General features: G+C 44.7%; 1 protein-coding gene across 2 annotated transcripts in view; it reads left to right on the top strand.

Moving 5' to 3' along the window:
- Positions 1 to 369: 369 nt before the first annotated feature.
- RNF13 (ring finger protein 13) overlaps positions 370 to 22,229 on the top strand; it is a 51,572-nt gene continuing 29,712 nt past the window's right edge. The window contains exon 1 of one of the 2 annotated variants that reach the window (XM_075268821.1): positions 370 to 512. The gene's annotated coding sequence lies outside the window, so the exon portion shown is untranslated. Of the gene's footprint in view, positions 513 to 768; positions 921 to 22,229 lie in introns of those variants that run through there. The other variant, XM_075268822.1, reaches the window with a different exon arrangement.

Below are 22,229 nucleotides of genomic sequence, written 5' to 3'. Positions count from 1 at the left end.
CACACCCTGATGCAGCAGCTGATGGGGGTAGATAAATGGCCCTCTAACTGTGCCCAACTGCACCGTGTGCACACACCATTACAGCCCACCACAACCTATGTGAACACATGACCCCTCCAGCTTTTCCCCTGCACTTTTCCACTACCGCCCCCTAGCGTCCCAGCGTAGTATGCTTCGCACTCTCTCGTGTCGCGTCCTCCCCCTGTTAACCCCTCCCCTCCGGCAATCCATGCTGCTCAGTCACATGCACAACGGGATCTTCTTTAGAGCAAATGTTAACTGATAGATTTCCCGACCAATCAGCGCCTCAGAGTGCCTGTGCCCAGCCAATCAGCGCCTCACAGTGCCTGTGGCCAGCCAATCAGCGAGGTCGCCGAGCGAGTTGTTCCCACATCTTGGCTGCTGTGGGCCGAGTGGTGCTGGCTGCAAGGAATGAGCGGTCAGCTGGAGCGGGGGAGTCTGCAAGCTACATGTCTCCGCTTTACTGGGAGCAGCTGCCATAAAGCTAGCAGGTAATCTTCCGTCTTGTCCTTGGCCTGTTCACCTCTCTATTTCCTGTCGGAGGGTGTGACACTGCGCTGCCCCTTTAACCCGGGGAGTCCAGGTGTATGTGTACTGTGTGTGCAGGCTACACAAAGCCGCAGTGTGTGATCAGTGTCATAGTGTACTGCAGGTAACGGTATCCGGAAAGTACTATGGGTCAAAGAGCTAACATTCTGCTCAGTCACGTGACAGTTGTATTGACAGTCAGCTGATCGGTGTCCTCCTCCCACTATGACTGTCCTGACATGGAGCCCTGGCCGCTCTCTGGAAACTTTGCACTTCCTCTTCTTGCTTAGTCTCTAGTAAGTTTTTGTATCATTGGAGCGGTGCAGTGGTTACAGCAGCAGCTGCCGCCTGTACTTGTGCTGATACTGTAGGTGAGTAGCACAGCCCATAGGATGAGACTGACAGCCGCTGTCACATGACTGCATAATAAGACCACATATCACATCATTTACCCCTGCTATCAGGGGATTGTAAGGGTACGGGGTTACGTGCGATATAACTAGTGCAACTTGTCAGCAACTGAATTGTTGTGCAATTGTTTTTTTTAGAGCTGAGACTTCGCCGTAAAGACACTGTAGCAGTTTTGTGTAACTTCCTTTGTAGTTTGGTTAAAAAAGTTGTTTGCAACCTTTGGATTTTCTGCGACTATCACGTTGCAGTCACATTATTCTATATGTCATAATGGGACGTTTAAATTCATGTTATGGGATGTGTTGCCAGTAACCCTAAGTGTTGGACATCGGGTATCTTCAGGGGATAATGCTGGCCCCACTGAATATACCAATGACCAGCACTGATCCTGTTGGGTTAGCCTACAAAATGCCGTCACATGACCACCATGGATATTGACAGTCAGAATCAGTATGGGGACCTCTTTATCCTCCCAACATCTGCCATTGGGAGAGAAAGAGGATGTTTGGATTTCAACATTTCCTCTCCCTTGTGCTATGAGGAGTGATCAGATGTTTCTGACTGTGACTTGTTGCCTGCCCACTAATGAAATATACATGCATGCTCTGTTATTTTGTGTATAATCCTCTTAAGGCCAGGGCCACGTGTTTCGAAAATGCAGGGTATTTTTGTTGCAGATTTTATTTGAAGCTCTTATACTTCTCTCTTCTGCTCAATCCACTCCTGGCTTTGGATCAAAAAAACACAGCAAAAACTGCAACAAAAAACAGCATTTCCACAACGTGAGGTCTTAGCCTAAAGGGATATTCTTATTTTAGACATTTATAACATCATCATGATTTTGCTGGAACTGATCCTTGGATCTGCTACCCATACTTTTGTTCAGAACAGACGTCTACCAAGCTCCTGTCCTGCCTGCTGCTATGAACAGAGTGGTGGACTTTTCCCTTCACTTCTATGGCAATTTTGAATATACGTGAAGAAATGTGGATGTGTCATAAATGTCTATAACTAGAGATGAGCGAGTACTATTCGAAATGGTAGTTTCGAATAGCACGCTCCCATAGGAATGAATGGGAGCGGCTGGCACGCAGGGGGTTAAGCGGCAGGATGCCGGCCCCGGCTGCGTCCATTCATTCCTATGGGAGCGTGCTATTCGAAACTACCATTTCGAATAGTACTCGCTCATTTCTAGATGTAACCCATTGATGCGCTAAGTAATCCAGCAAAACCCAACACAGTGTGATAACCGGCTGGCATGAATGAATGGCTCGGGGGACATATGGATGTCATCTGTGTGCCAGCCATGCTTCTGCGGCCTTTTCGTTCAGTGAATGGGAGCAGTGGAAGTAGGGCTGTGAAATCGTACAGGAATAGGACCTGTTCTATATTTTGTGGCCTGGACTGTCGGCCCGCACACGTGACCGTGAAATTCACCATCATGTGTACAGGCCCATAGAAATGAATGGGACATTGTGCTGTCCGGGGAAAACCCAAATGCACACTGCCCATTGATACGGTCGTGTGCAGGGCAGCTTACAGCAAATACTAAGAAGGGGTCTGTTACTGCTGTCTAAGGGCTCGTTCACATCTGTGCGCGGTCTCCGTTCATACAGGTTTCTGTTTCCTGCACAAAACTGAGCAGGAGACGGAAAGCCGCGGGACTCTTTCAAACACATTCATTTGAATGGGTTTGAAAGATGTCCGGCCGTGAGCGCCAGTGAGTGTTTTATGCTCTCCGCTGCGAAACCATTTTTTAAAAATCTGGTTAAAAAAAAACGGGTTTGCGGCGGAGAGCATAAAACACTCACCGGCGCTCATGGCCGGACCCGATCTGACAGGTTTCCGTCTTCTGCATGCCGAAGATGGAAACCTGAAAACGGAGTCCGGGCGCTAGTGTGAACCCAGCGTAAGCAGATCTATCTCCCCATACCTGTGAGTTCTTTTTATGTAATATAGAGCTGTGTGTGTCATGTTGCAGCTTTGCTACTGCTGATGGATATAGTCTTATCAATATTGGGGGGAACTTATTAAGATTAGTGCAGTAAATGCCAGTCTTAAAGACACTGACAGGCGCAAAATGCACCTGAATTATTGCGAAGCGCCCAAGTCTTGGTAAGTCAGGCACATACCCATGTGCCAGAATAGAAATCTACACAATCTAGTGAAGATCTGGTAGAGATTTCCTATATAATGCATGCCAGTTTCCTGTCAATAGTTATAATAAATGTCAGGCCAAGGTGTGCTCGGCCGACTAACCCCTGCTCGGCCCACTTGGATAGTATATGGCAACAGAGCTCCACCATTTTTTGAAGATATGGTTTCTCTTGCTAATATTTACAAAGTGACCTAATGGTCTGCCCCAGGGCTGACAAAATGCTAGATGGCTGGGATGACTAGAATCTGCTATTGCTATGTAAATATGTTGTCCTACAGTAGTAACGTATCATTATTCCTCAGCATAGAAGATACGGGTCTATCAGTCCCCTGGTAAACCCTTCCTGCCATGTAGACATTTGAATGAAAAGATGGTGGCGTGCATACTGCTGCCCGTTCTGTCTCTATAGGAGTACAGACCTTGTTTCTTTGTTACTTCCCTAGTCTTTGGGTAGAATGGCAGACTCCATGTATAATCAATCATCACTCCATTTGCATGGGAACATAGGACCCCTTTCTTGTTATTCATGGGGACCTCCAGCAGTCAGACCCTTATCCACTGCTCCATGGATAGGTGTTAAGTTGTTAGTGTGGAACTTCCTTTTTTGCCTAGGGACACATGGGCAAGTTTACCATTGCTAACCTACAGCTATTTACTGCAACAGTGTTGTGGATGAGATGTAAAGAAATTTTAGATATAGCTTTGAGTTTATGGAATTATTTCTTTGCAATACAAATGCAAAGGTTGTCAGCCCAGATGCATGGGATTGGACATGTGATAACCAGGCAAATATATTAAGACTGGTGCAGGAAACCGGAGATTTTTAGAGGCTGTGCCCTCTCCATAAATTTGTTGGACGTCCTGGTGCCAGAATGGAAACTTATGCCAGGCCTCAATGTCATCCCTCTAGTCCACAAAACTGGTGTGGAGGAAACAATGAATTCTCCCATTATAAATAAGCTGGTCTGCAGTACTAGTGACCACAGCATGCATATGTATATCCCTGTGTCTTGACCATTTTATTTTGCATATCAATGAGGTTTCTGGGTCTGGACCCCCACCAATCACACCACTCATTTAGTCTATCCTTAGAGGTTAGCCAAAATGTAAAATCCTGGGAAAACCCCTTTAAATGGTCTGCTTTTCTGATCCCCACACTTGTCCACAGGTTGTGGAGAATGCCAGTCCTTAAGTCTCGTAGTAATTTACCCACTAGATGTGATCTGTTACTACAGTGTTTTTATTAGGACTCCTAGAAGGTCTTGGTGCATTAATAATGTAAATGAAGCAATTGACTTATAAATCTTAGTCGCGGATCGTTTTTTGGCGTCCTTGCTCTTTGTACCATAATTAACATTGGAATATCCAAGCTCTAGAGTCCTGACTATTGCATCTTCTATTTCTGCTTCATGATGGAGGATGGCTGAGACGGCCTGTTCTGCAGTGGATGTCAGAATCCATTATACTAGGCTTGAAGCCATGCCAACTTGCATATGCAGCATTGAAACAGAACATATGATGCAAGTGATTCATTGCAGTGTCAAATGGTTCTGAATTCACTGGTTTCCTGCAAGAAGATCTTCTTGTACTTCTGCAGAGGTGAACAGACAAATACTTTAAGGCATGGGGTGTTCATACTAACATACGCTGTTTCCCTGGAAGGATGGTTAGCCACCTAAGTGTTATAAGTCTGACTTATTTGCCATGTAACTTTTTGGGGGAGGGGTTACCCAACCTTTTTTTTTTTTTTTTTTTTGAAGTCACACAGTCTTGAGTTACTACTGGTTTCTGCAACCTAAAAGGCAAGTAGAATTTATTGCTTATGTGATGAGCCCAAAAGTTTGTACATCTAAGATGTTGTTCTTGTATATAATCTGATTCTGATGTTGTTTATGACAACACAAAACTAATATAGATATTGTATTATTTCTATATGTTGTGAAATAGTTATAAAGTAGGAATCGGAATTCAGGACAGAATTGACAGATTATTATGGAAGAAAGTGTTACGTATTTGTTTTCTTTTGTTGGACAATGTACAAATTTAGCAAACTTTTATCTTAACACTGGTTTGTACATTTTTGGGTGTGCCAGTCCGTGGATATTATTTGTAAGGCGCCTGGAAGTGCTGTATTTATTTTCTTTCTTTTTTTTTTCCATCTAAAAGATTCACTGAATTCAAGACACTCCCGAGTCTGATAAATGAAAGCACAATAAACCTTTCCTTCAGGCTATATGTTTATAAGCATTTTACAACATTTCCAAGTATGGTCATATATCATCTTGTTGTGTTTTTTTTTTTTTTTTTATTAGATTTTTCTTGCATAACATCAACATATTCCACAGCACTGTACATAGATTGTCAGCCACTGTCCCATAGAGGGCTCACAATCTATCTCCTTATCTGAATGTTTTCCCGCGCAAACATGGGGAGAATATGCAAACTTCTTGCAAATGTTGTTCTTGGTCAGAGTTGATCCTAGGACTCCTTCACTGCAAGGCCATTGTGCTAACCCCTGAGCTAAAGCATCGAGTGCGAGTGGCAGTGTCTTGACTCTCTGTAATATAAAGGTTGAGCTGTTGAATTTCAGGTTAGTGTCCTAGACTCCAATTCAACCAAGGACAACATCTGCATGGAGTTTCTATGTTCTCCCCATTTGCGTTGGTTTCCTCCTGATATTCCAGTTTTCTCCCTCATGGCAAAGGCCCTGCTGATAGAGAATGTATACTGTGAGCCCTATATGGGACAGTTTTGACATTATTGTAAAGCGCTGCGGAATATGATGGTGCTCTTTAAGCCTCTGCGGAGCTCTCTGTGTCATTTTATTGCTTTTCCTTTCACAACACACATGTTCATTGAACCAAGCATCCATGTGTATAAATAAAGGTATCTGAAGAGAGATTCTGGAGAGCCATTGACAAATGCTACCTAGTGTGTGTTTGGTACACCTTGGAATAGTGTGCAACAGATTGAAGTGGCACCATTACCTACAACTTTAAGGAGGACTTTTTACCACCTCCACCAGTTCTTAGCTTTTGTTGATAAGCGCTGCTCCACTAATTCCAGCACAGTTGGACTATTCTGTCTAGCTTCTACCATTCCTGTGCAGCTAGTTTTGGTGCCTGATGTGCTATTTAAGCTTTGTAATGTCAGTAGGGCAGGGTCAGGCAGGGGTGTGTGATTCAGAGCTCCAGTCAGAGGCAGCCAGTGTCAGAGCTCAGAATCACACCCCTTGTCTGCTCCTGCCTGACATCGCCCTTCTGACAATACAAAGCCTGAATTGCATATCCGACACCAAACCTACCAGCATTTATTGCTCTGGAAAGGTGGGGTCTAGTGAAAAAAATTCCAACTGTGATTGCATCAGAGGAGCTGCACTTATTAAATGATGTAAAAAGTTGGATATGGTGAAAGATCTTCTTTAATGTCACCAGGCATATTAATGGAAGAAGAAATGACTGGTGCAGCTTGCAGTAATGCTACAATTTTACCATGAATTGTAGCAGCTCTTTGTGACAGTGAATTATTGGCTGCAATGCTTATGCAAATGGAGGCACACAAAAACCCAATGAAGCTCTGTAAAACTGTGCCATAGACACTATATACTGACTAGCAAAAGAGTAAGAACATTTTGACATTCAGGCTCAATATATCTCGCCATCCACTACAGCTTGGAACGTGGGATTATCATCATTTATAGACAATCCTCTTGTCTATCTCTTACATAAATCTGACTTTTTATATGCAACTATGTAGTATATAACTAGCTATGCAAATTCTTCTAATGTAACTGTATTGTTACTGTTTTGCTGCTGATGGTGGAAAAATCTTTTTCTTCTCGTATACTACAAATTACAACCTAAGTGTGTTATTAGATTGAATCCCAAGTGAAAGATCACTGGTTCAAATTAAAGATCATCCATGAAGTAGATTTCTCAAGAAAAGAGAAACCGCATCATCCAGCTCATCGATAGTGGACTCTCTGCCAAGAAAATTGCCAAACTGCATCATGTGAGGCCATGACATTTGGAAGTAAATGAAATTAAGTCTGTCCATCCATTGATTCAAAAGATAAGAGATGGATGTTCAGGAAAAATATCAGAGTCACGAAGTTATCTCATCACAAGGTCTGTCAGTTCTGGTGTAACAAACAGGGCAGTGGGGGGCTCATATCCTTCGTAATAGTGAGATCACAGATGTCCATTTAAGCACCGTGCGTGTGACGCGCGTTGTCGGGAATGCTGGCTTTAAATTAACTAGCCTCAACTCCAATATTGTCATAAGAAGCAGGATCAGAATTTGGTCGAGACATGCTTGAATCTGATCAAGAGCAGGCGCAGAAGGATTCAGACATTGTTGAAAGCCAAAGGTGGATTTACAAAATACTAAAAATTAAAATTTACATTTTTAGGAGCAAAGCAGTAATACTGCAGTTACATGATAAGGATCTGCATAACTAATCATATGCAAAAATAATGGTAGTCTCACGTTCAATGCTGTAGTGGATGGTAAGATTTGGAGTCTGAAAGTCTAAAGTTCACGACATTGTTACCCTTATGCTGATCAGCGTATGTGCTGCTGAATAAGGGGGCGTTCACACTACCGTCTGTGTCCACTGCTAATATCCGTTCAAAATCTTGTACGGACACTAGCTGTGTCCGTGACACTTTGCATTGATTTAAATGGACATCGGGTGCGTTCCTTTATTGTCTGTGGGTGTCCTTAACTGTCCGTTCACAAAGATGTCCGACTTTTCAAGCGGACAGCAAAACTTGACATGTAGGTTTTTTCTGTCCGCTTGAAAAGTCGTACATCTTTGGAAACGGACACTTAAGGACAGACACGGACAGAACGCACCCGACGTCCATTTAAATCAATGCAAAATGTCATGGACAGAGCTAGTGTCCGCACAAGATTTTGAACAGACATTAGCAGCGGACACTAGCTGTCGGACACCGACTGTAGTGTGAATGCTCCCTAAGATAAGATAATCCTTTAATAGTCCCACAGTAGGGAAATTTCAGTATGTTACAGCAGCATAGTAATACAGATACAGGATAATACACAGGAATATATTACAGAAGTAGACACACACATGCTGAGAAAAAGATGTACTAGGAGTCCATAGCAGCTAAGGAAGAGAAGAAAGAAGGAAGACTTCAGAGTCATATAGTTCTCTGTGCGGAGTGATCTTCGCTTGGTCTGATGTGGATTATGTAGCCTGATCGCAGTTGGGATGAAGGACCTACGAGAACGCTCTTTCTTTCACTTGGGGTAAAGCAGACGGTCACTTACAGTGCTACCAAGTGCCATCAAGGTCTCATACATGGGGTGGGATTTATTCTCCTGCATGGAGCTCACCATGGACAGTATCCTTCTGTCACCCACCACCTGTACTTGGGTAATAGCACCTCTGTAGAGTGTTGTATTAGAGGAAAATTACTCCTACAAGTAATGAAGCTTGGGGGCATCTGATGAAATATAACACTTTTTGTTTTTCATAAAGAATCTGTCAAAAAAACCAAAACGTCTATCTGAATTTTTCTTTTTTTCTTTTTTTGAAACCTGAATACTTTGAAACCTGAATACTGAGCCCTTGGAACCTCTGGCACATCTCCTCCCCCAATGCACTTGAGCTAAATTTACATATTTATAAAAACTTCTTTTTCAAGGAAAAATGTAATAGCAATGTATTGCCACCTCGTATACACTGTAGCTGGTTTAATATTGAGATTTCTGATAACCGCCTCCATTTAGTAAAACAGCCAAACTTCCTCCATATTTTTGCAGGCACGTGATTCTACAGAGTGTGTTGGAGTCAAAAAAAATAAATATATTTTATCAATTTTGATAATTAATGTGAACTTATCAAGTGATGACTGAAGTATAACATTTATGTATTGTATACGTTATATGTGTGTTTAAGCTAAGTCCACAACTGCGACAGAGTCTCCATTGGAGACTTCAGTGCACAAACTGATCCTGCATAGAGGACTCTTCTCAGCTGCTTTACAGAACCCATCTAGTGAACCCTATTATAGTCAATGGGGTCTTCCGCTTTGTGTGTGTAACCACTGTCTCAGCAGTCCGGTTCTCCAGTGTTGGGTTCCCCCAGTGAACCCAAACGATGGAGACCATGACGCAGCTGTGAACTTAGCCTAGCTGGTAATAATAAAAAATACTTGCATCTTTATATTGTTCACATATGTGTGAATAGCCTTTAAAAAGGCTATTCAGGCACCGCTAAAGTTATATTAAACTACCCCCCAGTTTTAAAATAAAACCCTAAAACAGAATATGATCTACTTACCCATCGTGTACGGTGGGCGGGCATTCAGGGTCCGCCGTCTTCTTCTGGGGGGTAGTTTAATATAACTTTAGTCTCAAGCTTCTATATTAAACTATATTAGAAGTACATGAAAATCCTACTAATATTATAAATGTGAAAGTTTGTGTGTTTGGATGTTTGTGAGTTTGGATGTTTGTTCCTCAATCACGCTAAAACGCCTGGACGGATTTGCGTGCAATTTTCCACAAACATAGTTTTCCCTCAGGATTGAGTCACAGGCTACTTTTGGTGCCACTAAACAACATGGCTTCCTAGCAGGAGACTCACAAAAGCAGGACTCCTAGCCCCAGCTATAGACTCACACACACTGCCTGGCATTTCCTGCCTCAACCTGCCTGCACACTCCTTACTGTTACCTCAGGAGTAGCCCTCACTCTTCTCACTCACATTTACATATAGCTTTCCACTATATAACACATCACATTGTCTGTATCACTACATACACAATACAACACATCACATTGTAATTACATGTATCTCCTATCACTGCTATATACTAGAGATGAGCGAACAGTGTTCTATCGAACACATGTTCGATCGGATATCAGGGTGTTCGCCATGTTCGAATCGAATCGAACACCACGTGGTAAAGTGCGCCAAAATTCGATTCCCCTCCCACCTTCCCTGGCGCCTTTTTTGCACCAATAACAGCGCAGGGGAGGTGGGACAGGAACTACGACACCGGGGGCATTGAAAAAAATTGGAAAAAGTCATTGGCTGCCGAAATCAGGTGACCTCCTTTTTAGACGAATAGTGGATTTCAAATCCGGGTCATATGAGAATGTGAACTTTGTGACTATGAGACAGGGATAGCTGTACAGGCAGGGATAGCTAGGGATAACCTTTATTTAGGGGGGAATGTTATTAAAAATAACTTTTTGGGGCTCTATCGGGTGTGTAATTGTGATTTTTGTGAGATAAACTTTTTCCCATAGGGATGCATTGGCCAGCGCTGATTGGCCGAATTCCGTACTCTGGCCAATCAGTGCTGGCCAATGCATTCTATTAGCTTGATGAAGCAGAGTGTGCACAAGGGTTCAAGCGCACCCTCGGCTCTGATGTAGCAGAGCCGAGGCTGCACAAGGGTTCAAGCGCACCCTCGGCTCTGATGTAGGAGAGCCGAGGGTGCACTTGAACCCTTGTGCACCCTCAGCTCTGCTACATCAGAGCCGAGGGTGCGCTTGAACCCTTGTGCACACTCTGCTTCATCAAGCTAATAGAATGCATTGGCCAGCGCTGATTGGCCAATGTATTCTATTAGCCTGATGAAGTAGAGCTGAATGTGTGTGCTAAGCACACACATTCAGCTCTACTTCATCGGGCTAATAGAATGCATTGGCCAGCGCTGATTGGCCAGAGTACGGAACTCGACCAATCAGCGCTGGCTCTGCTGGAGGAGGCGGAGTCTAAGATCGCTCCACACCAGTCTCCATTCAGGTCCGACCTTAGACTCCGCCTCCTCCGGCAGAGCCAGCGCTGATTGGCCGAAGGCTGGCCAATGCATTCCTATGCGAATGCAGACTTAGCAGTGCTGAGTCAGTTTTGCTCAACTACACATCTGATGCACACTCGGCACTGCTACATCAGATGTAGCAATCTGATGTAGCAGAGCCGAGGGTGCACTAGAACCCCTGTGCAAACTCAGTTCACGCTAATAGAATGCATTGGCCAGCGCTGATTGGCCAATGCATTCTATTAGCCCGATGAAGTAGAGCTGAATGTGTGTGCTAAGCACACACATTCAGCACTGCTTCATCACGCCAATACAATGCATTAGCCAGTGCTGATTGGCCAGAGTACGGAATTCGGCCAATCAGCGCTGGCTCTGCTGGAGGAGGCGGAGTCTAAGGTCGGACCTGAATGGAGACTGGTGTGGAGCGATCTTAGACTCCGCCTCCTCCAGCAGAGCCAGCGCTGATTGGTCGAGTTCCGTACTCTGGCCAATCAGCGCTGGCCAATGCATTCTATTAGCCCGATGAAGTAGAGCTGAATGTGTGTGCTTAGCACACACATTCAGCTCTACTTCATCAGGCTAATAGAATACATTGGCCAATCAGCGCTGGCCAATGCATTCTATTAGCTTGATGAAGCAGAGTGTGCACAAGGGTTCAAGCGCACCCTCGGCTCTGATGTAGCAGAGCTGAGGGTGCACAAGGGTTCAAGTGCACCCTCGGCTCTCCTACATCAGAGCCGAGGGTGCGCTTGAACCCTTGTGCAGCCTCAGCTCTGCTACATCAGAGCCGAGGGTGCGCTTGAACCCTTGTGCACACTCTGCTTCATCAAGCTAATAGAATGCATTGGCCAGCGCTGATTGGCCAGAGTACGGAATTCGGCCAATCAGCGCTGGCTCTGCTGGAGGAGGCGGAGTCTAAGATCGCTCCACACCAGTCTCCATTCAGGTCCGACCTTAGACTCCGCCTCCTCCAGCAGAGCCAGCGCTGATTGGCCGAATTCCGTACTCTGGCCAATCAGCACTGGCTAATGCATTGTATTGGCGTGATGAAGCAGTGCTGAATGTGTGTGCTTAGCACACACATTCAGCTCTACTTCATCGGGCTAATAGAATGCATTGGCCAATCAGCGCTGGCCAATGCATTCTATTAGCGTGAACTGAGTTTGCACAGGGGTTCTAGTGCACCCTCGGCTCTGCTACATCAGATTGCTACATCTGATGTAGCAGTGCCGAGTGTGCATCAGATGTGTAGTTGAGCAAAACTGACTCAGCACTGCTAAGTCTCTGCATTCGCATAGGAATGCATTGGCCAGCCTTCGGCCAATCAGCGCTGGCTCTGCCGGAGGAGGCGGAGTCTAAGGTCGGACCTGAATGGAGACTGGTGTGGAGAGATCTTAGACTCCGCCTCCTCCAGCAGAGCCAGCGCTGATTGGTCGAATTCCGTACTCTGGCCAATCAGCGCTGGCCAATGCATTTCTATGGGGAAAAGTTAGCTTGCGAAAATCGCAAGCTGACAGGGATTTCCATGAAATAAAGTGACTTTTATGCCCCCAGACATGCTTCCCCTGCTGTCCCAGTGTCATTCCAGGGTGTTGGTATCATTTCCTGGGGTGTCATAGTGGACTTGGTGACCCTCCAGACACGAATTTGGGTTTCCCCCTTAACGAGTTTATGTTCCCCATAGACTATAATGGGGTTCGAAACCCATTCAAACACTCGAACAGTGAGCGGCTGTTCGAATCGAATTTCGAACCTCGAACATTTTAGTGTTCGCTCATCTCTACTATATACAGTACCTGATACATATATATTCCTGTACACAGGCTGTATATACTATATAATTACATGTATTACCTATCACTGCTATATACAGTGCCTGATACATATATACTCCTGTACACAGACTGTATATACTATATAATTACATGTATCTCCTATCACTGCTATATACAGTACCTGATACATATATACTCCTGTACACAGGCTGGATAACACATCACATTGTCTGTATCACAACATACACAATATAACACATCAAATCACATTTGCTAGCCCACCAAACTTTTTAAAGCACTTTTAAAATTTCACACGTCTGTGTCCGCCCAATTCTCAAATCACCGCAGACGAAGTCGCGGGTAAAAGCTAGTATGTTATATAGGGGAGATAGAAAACCCACACAAATGGACTTCCTAGTGGTAAGATACGATAAATTAAAGAGGACCTTTCATAGGTTTGGGCACAGGCAGTTCTATATACTGCTGGAAAGCCGTTCATCTTTCCTGATCTGTGCCCTGGGTAAAGCGCTATCAGTTCCAGTACCGTAGCTCTTTACAGTCAGAAGGGTGTTCCTGACAGTCTGTCAGCTGAGGGAGAGGGCGTTCCTGCCCGGTCTCACTGTACAATGCGATAGGCGCTGCTGTGGAGAAGGACACTCCTGACTGACTGTCAGGAACACCCTTCTGACTGTAAAGAGCTACGGTACCAGCAAGATAGCTCTTTACCCGCGGCACAGATCAGGAAAGCCGACAGTGCGCTGAATTCAGCGCACTGTCGGCTTTCCAGCAGTATATAGAACTGCCGGTGCCCAAACCCATGAAAGGTCCTCTTAATACATAGTATGGGCCTATTGCTCCAATCATCAAAACTACCTACCCCAAAGTAAAACAAATACATAAGCATTAGTCAGTGTTCTATCAACTTACTGCAATAGTTAGTTTACACAAAAACACATATAGACACGTATATAAAAGAGGGGGTATGGAGACCGTAAATAATGACACCATACACAGGGAGTGTCATTCTCTGGTGTACATTTTTATATACATTTCCATGTATTTATTAATAAATTTGTTTGGTATTACTTTTCTGTGTGCTTTTTATGGTTTATTCAGAATCCTGTACAGAAGAAGCAACTAAAAGTATAACCTATAACCTGATCTGCCAGCTAGTCGTGCACAAAATTGAAGCGTCCCTTTAATGCTTAGGGATGAAAAACACTTTTTGAAGTTCTTCTAATGAGGCATCAGTGAAGGTCTGGAAAATAAGAGCTGATTGAGAAATTACATAACCTCTGACTAATACCAGGGAGTCTTTCACATAGATAAATCAGAAATCCTGTTTTTAGCCTTCAGCTGAAGTGACCTTGTGGAGCTGTATGTGTGGCACAGCTGGCACAGCTGGTGGGGCATTCATTCTCATTTACCCAGCTTAACGGGAACCTGTCAGCAAATTTCTGCTTCCCTAAGTACAGGCTGTATGACTAAGAAATACTTTTTACTTTGAAATGTCGCAGTGCTTCAGAGAAAACCTAAAGAAATTCATCATGGTCCTTACAGGAGTTCTGACGTTTCAAAAGTTGAAAATTTTTGTGCTGTACTGTTCTTAAAGGGGTTGTCTGGCCTTAAATTGATTTTTCACCCCCTCTCCTCCCACAGAACACATACTGATGACCCAACCACAGGATGAAAAATTAATTTTGGGCTAGGAAAACCACTCTAAGGTTAAGGCCCCATGAGACGTCCCGCAGCAATAAAGTGCTTCGGGAAAAACCACGGCGGGAATGCATCGCGGTTCTTCCCGCAGTGCTTTAGACAAAGTTTGCAGAGTTTTCCTCCGCGGATCTTCTGTTGCAATTATACATATGGAAAAATGGCAGGCATTTCCATAGGTATAATTGACTTGCTGCAATTTCCAAGACCGTACTGGTTTTGGAAACCATGGCGTGTCTGCACGGCAGTTTTTACGGCAAAGTGGGCATGGGATTCCCTAGAATCTCATCCACATTGCCTGTACTGTAAAACGCCACAATTTTTTCTGTGGCGTTTCTGCCACGGACAAATCGCAAAGTTTTATTTGTCCCATGGGGCCCCAGCCTTGCTACTCCCCTTGTAGGTTAAAAAAAAAAAAAAAAAAAGCCAGGCATAGGAATTAGAAATTTGTAATGCACTTTTGTTACTCAAAGTGCAGGGAGTATTGGGGAGTAAGGGAGTTAGTGGCCACTGTACAGGGGTGCATCACCAGCACCCACTAGGGGCAGTGTTGTTTGTTTTTTGTTTTTTTAATGTGTGTTTACAGGAAGTCAATTTACCTATTAGTATGTTTTTGGCAGGTGGGAGAAAACGCATGCAAACACAGGGAGAACTTACAAACTTGAGGTGTTGTGCCCGGTTAGGCTAGGTCTAAACACTGAGCCACTGCCCCTGTCCACTGGGTATCTCTCCTCAAGCTTCTTTTTGTCTGCATTGGCTCTTGACACGTCTTTCCTTATCTGCTTTTAAGGAGAACAGATGGAGAGTCATCCGACAGACATTTCTCTCCATTTTATGGTTTGTTTGTTTGGTTTTTTTTTGTCAAAACAGATTTCCCTGAATGCCGCATACAGAGTGTAACATAGGCGAGGATTGGTCAAGACTGTTGTATTGTGTTTTGTCTTAAAGGGGCTCTATCATTGGGAAAAGTCATTTTTAACTAATCAGACCTTTGCATAGCCTTTATGTGTAAACTGAATTTTATTGAATTTTCAAAGAAAGACAAAAATAACAAGGGACAAACGATCAAACAAAGAACAATACAGGGTATTACAATAACATCAAAAGAAAGCCAACTACGGGCACGTCCAATATTCTGGAAACAACAGAACAGCACCTGAAGTGGGTCAAATAGGACGGACATGCACCAAGAGCAAACAACCCCAGGCAACACAAGAGGCGCATCCACAGACTCAACACGGCCCCAATAGCGGGACCAACAAGACACAGAGCCGAGGTAGGACAATACGCCACACAGACAGGATACAAAAGGGAAGACAGACAACATCAAGAGACATGGACGTAGAAAGACAAACGACATAAAACAAAGAAAAAGAGTGAAAGAAAAAACCCCCAAAAGGGACAAGCTGAAAAGAGTTTAAGGAAAAAGGGAAGAGAACTCAGACGAATCCTGAAATATGATCCACGGCCGCCAGAGGGTCTCAAATTTAGAGGAGTCAACAAGGTCTTCCGCGACCAAAGCTTCCATCCTCCTAATTAGTAGGAGTTCATGAAGCCACTCTGACAAGGAGGGGACCACAGTGCTGCGCCAATGGTGTGGAATGACTGTTCTAGCAGCTGTAAGAAAGTGGCGTAACAAGTCGCCCTTTACTTTAGAAATCTTTCCAGGAATAACGGAGAGGAGGGCCAATTGGGGGGAGGGGGACACAGAACGACCACTGACCTTAGTGTACAGAGAGAAAACTGACGACCAAAACTCCTGAATCTTCGCGCAGTCCCACCAAATATGAAGGAGAGAACCCGCCGCGGATCCACAGCGCCAACAGTCAGCCGACACAGAGGGAAAGATACGGTGCAAAAGGGTCGGGCAACGGTACCAGCGAGACAAGATCTTATAATTTTTCTCCTGTGCATTACAGGGCATAGGCAGTTTGTGAGTCAACAAAAAGGAGCGTTCCCAGTCAGCAGCAGATAAACGAGAGCACAGGTCAGAGTCCCAGGCCCTAGTAAAAGGAGGTAGTCCCAGGGCAGAGGCCTGAAGAAGGATATCGTATAACAAGGAGAGGACTCCGGGATGGCGTCACGGGGCGAAGAAACTCTGTCTCCAAGGCAGTCGGGGCAGCGGAGAGAATGGGTTGTAGAGAAAACCGGTGAAGAAACGCAGCGAGCTGGTTATATTCAAGCCAGGAAAGAGTAAGGTCCGGAGAAGATGCCTGTAGTAAACTAAGAGAGGGCAGGGAGGGAGAACCTACAATAGACCCCAATCTGACATTGTCGCTAACAGACCAACAAAGAAATCGGCGGGCAGTCCGACCGGGAGGAAACATGTCATTCCGAAATAGGGGAGTCAGATGGCCAGGGAAAGAGAAGAGCGGACAGAATCCCAGGTAGACAGAAAGTGAGAAGAAAGAAGTGAGGCGCGTGGCAGGGCCGGTCGAAAATGAGGGGGGATCCACGGAAGAGAGGCGAGATGGGCAGAGAGAAGCGCAACCTCAATGGAAACCCATTGTTTACCCGAGGCCCGAAAACGCCAATCGAAAAGTCGTAGCAACACCGCTGAGCGAAAATACAAAAACGGGTCAGGAAGCCCCGCCCCCCCACAAATCTTACGGCGAGTAAGGGTTCGGAATTTAATCCTACTACGAGAGGAGCCCCAGACAAATTTACTGAACATTGATTGGAGGGTTTTAAAAAATTGCCTGGGTACGGGGACCGGAAGGGCCTGAAAGAGGTAAAGAAACCTGGGCATGATGTCCATCTTTAAAGCATTGATACGACCAAACCAAGATAATCCAAGGGACCCATACGCCCGCAAGTCTACAACTGTTCTCTCGAGCAGGGGAAGGTAGTTCAAATTAACCAGGTCAGCAGGATCGGTAGGAATCTGGACACCCAGATATTTAATAGAGCTGGGTTGCCACTTAAAGGGGAAACTGGCGGCCAACCGGAGGACCTCCGACTGTGCAAGGGAAATATTTAGGGCCTCGCTCTTGGAAAGGTTAACCTTGAAATTAGAGGCTTTGCTATAGCGCCGGAATTCCTCAAGGATTGCAGGGAAAGAATCATGCGGCTGGGCAACATACAGTAGTAGGTCGTCAGCGTAGAGAGCGAAACGAACCTGGGACTGACCCACCGAGAGGCCTGATATATCCGCGCGAGACCGAAGAGCAACCGCTAGATGCTCCATAACAAGGGCATAGAGCAAAGGGGATAAAGGGCAACCCTGTCTCATACCATTGCGCACGGGGAAGGGAGCGGACAATAAGCCATTAGCACGAACCTGTGCCGAGGCGTCGCCGTACAGGGACAGGACTTTATGCAAAAAGCCAGGGCCGATATTCACTTGTTCCAGGGTGGCTCGCAAGAAGCCCCAATGGACGCGGTCGAAAGCCTTCTCAGCATCAATAGATAGGAGACACAAAGGAGTGCCCCTGGAGCGAGCCGCCTCCGTAACCAAAAGAGTCTTACAAATGCTGTCCCTGGCTTCACGGCCCGGGATAAAGCCCACCTGATCGGTGTGGACCAGCCGGGGCATCAGAGGGGACAGGTGATTCGCCAGCAGTTTCGCGTAGAGCTTAATGTCTATGTTGAGAAGGGAGATCGGACGATAACTCGCGCAAATACGGGGATCCTTGCCCGGTTTAGGAAGAACTACTATCGACGCAGAAAGTGACTGGCTCGCAAAAGGGGTGTCCGCATCCAGACTGTTAAACACACGGAGAAGGAGAGGGGCCACTTGGGTCTTGCAGGTTTTAAAGAAGCGAGGGGTAAAGCCATCAGGGCCCGGAGATTTGCCCAAGGGGGTCGACCGAATGGCCTCCATGAGCTCCTCCTCAGTAAAGGGGGAGTCAAGGGCAGACCTATCGGCTGCATCCAAAGTACGGAGAGCAGTAGAGGCAACATATTCCCTTATCATAGCCAGAGCAGTCTCCGGGTCCAGGTCGGCATAATGCCCCTTCAAATTATATAAATCGTGGAAAAATGCGCAAAAGGCACTCGCAATAGAGGGAGGGTCATGCACCAGCCGAGCCGCACGATCCCGAACGCATAGAACGTAGGTCGTCGAGAGACGGGGATGAAGGCACCTAGCAAGGGGACGACTGCACTTATCTGCATGCTCATAAAAATGTCGCTTCAACCGATCCCGTTGACGGATAGAAATTCCATCGAGAAAGGAGCGGAGGTCCTCCCGGGCATTAAGGAGTTCATTAAAAATAGAGGGCGCCAAGGTGCGCTTGTGCTCAGATTCCAAAGAGTGGATGCGAGCCAAACGGGTCTTTGCATAGCCTTTAGAAATTCTATTCCACACCTACCTTTAGTAGGTAAATTGCCTCAGTGGTTTCTGAATAAGTCCGTTTTTATTCATATGCTAATTAGACTGGTGCATGATACATCGTGCACCCCCTTTGCTATTGTTTCCTATGCACAGGATGCTGCTGCTGATGACTCAGCTTCCTGTTTGCACACACACATAGGAGATGATAGCAGAGACAAGTGCTGCTGGGAACTTCCTGTGCTGGCTGGAAGCTCATTAGCATATGAATAAAAACAGACTTATTCAGAAACCACTGAGGCAAATTACATACTAAAGGTAGATGTGGAATAGCCTTTCTAAAGCCTATGCAAGGATGTGATTAGTTAAAAATGACTTTTCCCAGTGATAGAGCCCCTTTAACATTTAGTGCATCATGGTGAGCCTAATTCATGGTGACTGTGAGCCTGTGTGTTAGGCGCGTCCTCCTGGTAGCTGTGCATCTAGACCTAAATCTATGGCCAACCTTGCTGACATATATTTTGCCTTCATTTTCGCTACCTCTTTGATACAAGTGTGTGTGATGGCCTCCCTCATGCCCCTGCCCTGATCATTCCAACTTTGAGAAATAATGGGCAGTCAAATGCCATTATTTTAGTTATAAATTGGTTAAATAATTTGTGGTATTACTATTTTACATTTTTGCTTTTTTTGTCATTTGGGAGCTTCTTGATTTGTCATACTGCCTGCCTACATTGTGATAGGTTCCATTCAAACCAAATTGCCTTTTATAAGTCATATTAGAAAATCTTTAAAGGGGGTTGTCTCATCTGAAACAAGCACATTATAAATGCATACTGGCTGCAGAAGAAATGCAGTGTTACATGGCAGTCATGTAATACGAGGATAGCTCAAATGTGCCAAATCCGGATCTATGGTAGCAGCTGAATATTCCTGCGCATAAGACAGGGTCCTGATAGGAGTACCCCTCCCCCTTCCCTCAATCATAATTATGTCATATAAGGACTGGGATTGGCTTTGAGATATATTGAGAGATTGCTAGTAATGCTGTGTCCGGTTCATCGGACTAGCCCTGGCTAGAAGCCATTTACTGCACATATTGGTTCAATGCTAGGAATTGATTTTACTTTCCAGTATCTTGTATCTCAGAACGTTGACTTCATTTTGCATTAATAAACTATCATTTAATTGTAGGAAAAATTGAGATGCTTAACCATTTGTTCCGATGGTAAATGCTTAGTAAGTGGTGACCCAACTGTTACTGAGATGTACAATGCGTTCAGAAAATTGTCAATTTCACTTTTATTTTAGGTTGAGGCCTTGTACTAAAATGAAAAAATAAAATCAAGTATTCCCCCCATGTATCTAAACTTAATACCCTATAATACAGAAAAACAGAAGCTTAGAAATGTTTGCAAGTGTATTAAAAGGCGAAAAGTTTTGCATGGACTTAAATAGTCCAAGGAGAAGGGTGTTTGTAAGAGAGGTGACAAAGAACCCAATAGTAGGCGGAGCTCCAAGGCAGAAATTTCCAGTAGGTCATCCATTACTGCCAAACTCCACTAATATGGGCTGTATAGCAGATTGGCCAGAAATAAGCTTCTCCTCAGTAAAAGTCACATGAAAGTGACTTTTACTGTGATAAACAAGATACTCTTGTCTAATGAAACAGAGATTTGAACGTTTTGGCATCTATTCTAAGCATTCTGTCCAGAGGACACCAGGCAATGCTCCTCACCTGCTCACTACCATCCCTACAGTGAAGCGAGGTGGTAGCAGAATCATGTTGTGGGGGTGTTATTGAGCTGTTGGGATAAGAGGACTTCTCCATTCATCATTCCTTTAAATCTCTTCAAAGTGGTGAGATTCCTTATGAAAACCTGATCCAGAATGGACCTCAGACTGAGTCAAAGGGTCACCTTCCAACAAGACCATGACCCTTAGCAGGCAGCCAAGACAAAACAGGAGTGACTTACAGACAACTCTGAATGTCCTTAGGTGGCACAGCCAGAGCCCTGACTTGAACATCATTGGAGAGACCTGCAAATGACTGTCACCAACAGTCCTCATCCGACCTTACAGATCTTGGGAAGAATGGCAGGAAATCCCTAAATCCAGGAGTGCAAACTTTATAGCATCATAAGTAAGAGGACTGGAGGCTATAAGCCCTGCCAAAGGTGCCTTTTATAAAGTACTGGGTAAAGAGTCTGAATACTTAGGTCATTGCACAATTGTAGCTTTTTCCTTTTCAATAAATTAGCAAATATTTCTAACTTTGTAAGATGATGGGGTGTGTGGAGAGGAGAGGGGAACTATTTTAGCACAAGGCCACATCATAGGCAAAAAGAGTAGGGGTCTGAAGACTTTCTGAATGCATATTCTGGATGATAATGTGTTGACATTGCGCATTCCATAAATTTACAGGGTGCCTATCCTTTTCAGACGCAATCTGTGCGATAATGCTGCAATGGATCCCTCTTCTACCTTAAGACTACATTTACATGGGGTGATAATGGTCAGTAAACTAAAACCATGACTGCTGATGAGGTGGAGCCGAGTGTATTTGCATGTAGTTTGCAGCTGTGTGGTATAGATACAGGACTTCTTACTGTATCACCCCCAGCCAGCCAGATATCACGGCTGACCGGGCAGGGAACATCTCTGCTCATTAGGGCGCTACCTTGCTTCCTAATTAGTCTGCTGCTACGTTTACCTCTACTTAGCTGTTGCCTCTGAGCTGACAATTACAGCAGAAACACGTCAGGCTGATTCCAATGGTGTGTGTGAATGTTGCAGTTAGAATTTTTGAGAGTGTAATGTAGGCTCTCTAGCTAGTGTTGCAGTATTTAGCTCTAGACTGGTCAGATAGGATGGGGTGTGCGATGAAGGCTGGAATACTTTAGTGAGTCCATTACTGAAACATATTTAGGCACTGGGGTTCCGCTAGCTTTGTACCCAGTTGCCTGGGAGGACTTTATAGTTAATTTGTGCCCTGGATATTCCACTACCACCCTGCACCACCCATCTACTACTACTACACCACTAGTACTTTATTCAGGTCACCTTGGCACTAAACTCCATAGCCCTGCACACCTCTTAATATGGCAGTGTGAACTGCTTGGAGGTTTTTAGAAATCTTTTACTTTTTGTATATTAATAAAAATTATATTTTAGTGTACCCTTTCTTTTCTTTGTTTTAGTTCCTTGTATTGAGGGACATATACATTATTAATAATCTTTTTATATATAGCACCATTAATTCCATGGTGCTTTACATTTGGGGGTTACATACAGTACACAAAATATAATACTAACAATGACCGACTGGCACAGTGGGGTGGAGGGCCCTGCCCGTGAGAACTTACAATCTTTCATCTTTATTAGCTTATTCTTTTCAGAGACAGTCTGTGCAATAATACTGCAATGGATCCCTCTTCTACATTTACATGGGGTGGTAATGGTCAGTAAACTAAAACCATGACTGTAGTTGAGGTGGAACAGAATGTATTTGCATGTAGTTTACAGGTGTTTGGTATGGGTACAGGTCT

The sequence above is a fragment of the Leptodactylus fuscus genome, chromosome 3 (assembly GCF_031893055.1).
Source record: "Leptodactylus fuscus isolate aLepFus1 chromosome 3, aLepFus1.hap2, whole genome shotgun sequence".
Taxonomy (NCBI): Eukaryota; Metazoa; Chordata; class Amphibia; order Anura; family Leptodactylidae; genus Leptodactylus; species Leptodactylus fuscus.
This window is presented reverse-complemented; position numbering and strand designations above follow the sequence as displayed.